This window comes from Penaeus chinensis, chromosome 8 (assembly GCF_019202785.1).
Source record: "Penaeus chinensis breed Huanghai No. 1 chromosome 8, ASM1920278v2, whole genome shotgun sequence".
Taxonomy (NCBI): Eukaryota; Metazoa; Arthropoda; class Malacostraca; order Decapoda; family Penaeidae; genus Penaeus; species Penaeus chinensis.
In genome coordinates, this window is record NC_061826.1 from 22,908,156 (window position 1) to 22,913,155 (window position 5,000).

Sequence of the window (5,000 nt, forward strand, 5' to 3'; positions counted from 1 at the left end):
AGTCCATTCAGCTCCAGCTACCGCCGTTCCCTTGCCCTCCCTCACGGGCCCTGGCTGGACACTCACCTATAACGTGTCTGCTCCTGTAAATTCTTGCTCGCTCACTCGGTCGCCATCTGAAATCAGTAGAGAAAATTGTTTGAGCGATAAATTCCTGCTCTTGAGCGTAAGAAGAACAATAAAAAATGACGAATAATAACTAGAACGTTAAGCATCTTGAGTGGATGACTGGCGACGTGACGCAGCTTATCCCAAACACGCAAGCTGGACGGCGATGCATTGCTGTGCTGAATAAATTAGACAAAATCACAAAGACGTAATTAGTATCCCTGCCTTTTTTTAATTAGAGCTCTTCTCAAAACTATAACAATTTATCTTCACAAAGGGTTCATTCTGGTTACCAGCCATAAATAGAACGGTCATTGGTACCAGGTGTTCTAACAGGATTTAAGGTTTAAGTGAGAGGTTCATGGAAGTTTAGCACTATGATTCAACACTGGAAGATTTGATTCTCCATATCAAATTGAAGTAAGAATGTTTAAAAACAGTTTGATTTACAAGAACTGTATGTGCATCCTAAAGGGTGAATTACCTCGCTGAAAGAAATCGCGAAACGTGAAAGTGCTCCGACCGAGTCTCCGAGCAGCACCCTCAATGCTGTGGCTGGACACCACGTGGGTAAGGACTAAGTTCCGTTGAGGCAGCACCAGCTGACACACTAATCGAGTTGACATCAGTCGGCACAGGCCGGACTCCCTTCATAGCCTGAGCGATGTTCAGCTTCGCATATCTGGCTTATCCTTGTCGCATGTAGGTTATACAATTCTGTAGAACAGGGAGCTGGTATACATAAAAATACCATCCAAATTTATGGGAATGGTAAAATGAATTAGGGGATGTACGCTCGTCAGGGGGAAATTACTAAGAAATCTAAAGAGCAAGAACGAAAAATGGAACAGGGCAAGTGACTCCTTGCATACCAAAAAGAAGAGCGATGAAGTGAGGAAAAAATACCGGGCATTCCGAGCGCAGCCGTCTGGAAAGAGTCTGGCGGCTGCTCAGAACGAAGGCGAACCACGCGACGAAATTCCTTTCCCGAAGTTCCGAAGGATGGTGTGCACTGCATGCGTGCCCCGAGATCACTTCTGAACTGGCTCGACCTAACTTGTTTTCTAATCTGAAGTAATACTTCTAATCAGTCTTATTTCAGTCATTTATAGATCATTTATTTTTCGGATTATGTGTTATCAGTATAAGTGGTAATAGGAGTAATTGTGGGGGTAAGAAACGGCCACTTAATCGAGTTCAGGAAGCCGTGATTACGGCCTCAGCCAAAACGTGCGCCTGTGCCACAAAGGGCTTCTGATGTCTCCTATTTTTATTCAGGTTCACCACACCCAAAACGGAGGAGCAGAGTGAAGAAATAAAAGCGAGAAGATACAGGGAAGTAACAGTCCTCTGTGGATCATAGACGAGATGTCAACAAAATATAAATATAGCAATTCTTCCCCTAAGCGTATATTTTGCTCCCAAAATATACGAGTCTCTTTCCGAGCCAATCAGTGGTGACTGTGCCATCGTGTCTGCTTGAAAATAGCCACTCACGAAAGGCGCTCGCTTCTTGCAAACTGATATGCAACGAAGAAATTTGATCAGCTCGTACGTGTTCCAATGCTACTTTTGAATCTTACTTTATCAGACTTTTAAAGAGCACTGAGTTATCTTAATTTACGCCCGGCCTATTTACCGATTTTTTATGGCCGCACCCCCCCCCCCCTCGATAATCGTACTTTACCCTTTTTAGGGGGGGGGAGGTGGCATTAGCGTCTCCTGATGATGCCGATGCTACCAAAGCAATATAAACGATCGTAGTGATGATGGCGATGATAATGGAATGTGACGATGTTATGATGGTGTCGATATGATCTCAAAGAAAATACAATAATAGTGATAATAATAATGGTGAAAATAGTAGAAGTAGTAATAATACCAAAAATATTAACATTAATAATAATAGTAATACCAATAACAACAACAATAACAACAACAATAATAATAATAATAACAATAACAATAATAGTAGTAATGATAATACTGATAATATTAATGATTACGATAATAATAACATTGACAATAACACTAATGACAATAATAATGATAATAACAATATTAACAATAATAATGATAACAACAATAATAATAATTATCATTATTATTATTATTATTATTATTATTATTATTATTATTATCGTTAATATTATTGTTATCATTATAATTTATAATTTCTACTGTCACAATTATTATTATTATTATTATTATTATTATTATCATTATTATCATTATTATCATCATCATTATCATTATTATCATTATTATTATCATTATCATTATGCTATTACCAATATTTTATTTTATATTTATCATTATCGTCATCATTATTATCATCATTATTATTCTTATCATTATCATTATTATTCGTTATTATCATAATCGTTCCCTTTATTATAATTATCGTTATCATTATCAGTATCATTATTATTATCAAGTATCATTATCAGTATCATTATTATTATCAAATATCATTATCATTATTATTATTATTATTAGCATTACTACTGCTACTACTACTAGTATGACTACCATTACCATTATCATTATTATCATTATTATTATTATTATAATTATCATTATTATTATTGTTATTATCTTTATGATCATTTTCATTGTTCTTACTGATAATATTGTCAATATCAATATTATTTTTACGATTACTACTACAACTCTTATTACCATTATTATCATTATCATTGCCATTATTATTGATATCATTATCATTGTCATTATTAATTAATTAATTAATTACTTCTTTTACTATCACAAATATTATTACTACTGCTGCTACTATGATTAACATTGATGTTATAATCATTGTTAGCTTTATTATCATTATTATTGTTGTTATTATTATTATTATTATTATCATTATTATTACTATTATTATTATTATTGTTGTTGTTGTTGCTGTTGTTGTTATTATTATTATTGATATTACCTTTATCATTATTATTATCATTATAATTATCATTAGTATTATCATTATTATTATTATTATTATTATTTTCGTGATTATCATTACCATTATTATTATTTTCATTAATATCACTATCATTATAAATATCATTGTGATTACTATTATTTTTATTATTATCACTTTCTGTTGTCATTATTATCATGATCTTTATAATCATTATTATTATCATTTCTGTCATTTTTCTTATCATTATCGTTATCATTATTATATTATTATTATTGCTATTATTATTATAATTTTTATTATCATTAATATTATTATTACTATAATTATTATTGTCAATATTATTACCATCATCATTTTTATTATTATTATCATTATCACTGTTATTATTATTATCATCATTATCATTAATGTTGTTATTATTACTACTATTATTATTATTATCACATTATTTTTATCATTATTATTCTTATTACCATTATTATTATTATCATTATTATTATCATTATTATCATTATTACTATTACCATTATTATTATCATTATCATCATCATCATCATTATTGATGCTGTTGTTATTGTTTTTATAACTATTATTGATATTCTTATTATTATCATTATTACCATTATTATCATTATTATTATTATTATTACTATTATTTTTTTTATTATTATTATTATTATTATCGTTATTATTATCATTATCATTATTGTTACTATTATTACTATTATTATTATTATCAGCATTATTATTATTATCAGCATTATTATTATTTCCATTATCATCATCATTACCATTGTTATCATTATTACTATTATCATTATTATCATTAACATTATTACTATTATTATTATCATTACTACTACTACTTCTACCATTATCACTATTATCCTTTTTATCATTATCTTCAATATTATTACTTTTGTTATTATTATACTTATTAATATTATTATTATTATTATCATTATTATTATTACTATTAACACTAGTACTAGTAGTAGTATTATCATTATTATCATTATTAATTTCATCATTACCATTATTATCATTATTATCATTATAAATTTCATCATTACCATTATTATCATCACTATTACTATCATTATCCAAATTTTTATTATCATCAGTATTATTAGTATTAGTAGTAGTAGTATCATTACTATTAGTTGTATTAGGATTATTATCATCATTATTATTATCATCATTATAATTATTATTGTAATCATTTTCATTTTCATTATTGATATTATCAATATTATCATTATCATTATTAATATGATTACTATTACTATTATTATTACTATTATCATCATTATCGTTGCCGTTATCATTATCAGTGGAATTATCAGTTACTATTATCACTATTATCAACATTATCATTATTATTATCCTTATTTATATAAATATCACCATTAGTATTACAACATTAGTATTATTATTATTATCACCATCATCACCAGTTTCATTATTATCAAGATCATCATCGCCATCATGAAAATCAGTGTTAACTGTTAAGGGTCATATCAGTTATGTTTAGACACAAATGTGTGGCGAGTGGCAGCTGCCTCACGGATGGGTTATCATTGAAGAACTGGTTGGGACTAGAACGTCGAAGCAAGGTCGTGGCAGAATCGTTAGGTCAAGAGAGCGAAGTCAAAAGGGCATTGCCCCCCCCCCTCCCCCCATACGTGAGGCGAGGCCATTACTTCCACGCACGGAGGCCTGCAACATATTCCAAACATCCGCGCTATCAACCGCATGTTTTTAGCCGCAGGCGCTGCTCCAACCGCTGTCACTGCGCGGTCGCGTCTGCCCGAGAGGGGGATACAAACGTGTGAAGATCATGCGACCTCTTTTACTGCACGAGGCTCTACACTAAAATCAGCATTCGTGTAGTTTATGATCCCAAGACTATAAGAAGTCGGCAACAAATTCTCGCCATCAACCGGCAACAGCAAGTCAGAGG

At 30.5% G+C, this 5,000-nt stretch overlaps 1 protein-coding gene across 4 annotated transcripts in view; it reads right to left on the reverse strand.

Annotated features, from left to right (window-relative positions):
- The window catches only part of LOC125027925, a 133,763-nt gene that overhangs the window by 38,488 nt on the left and 90,275 nt on the right, over window positions 1-5,000 (reverse strand). For all 4 annotated transcript variants that reach the window (XM_047617080.1, XM_047617077.1, XM_047617078.1 and 1 more), the window contains one exon: window positions 67-116. The gene's annotated coding sequence lies outside the window, so the exon portion shown is untranslated. The remainder of the gene's footprint in view (window positions 1-66; window positions 117-5,000) is intronic.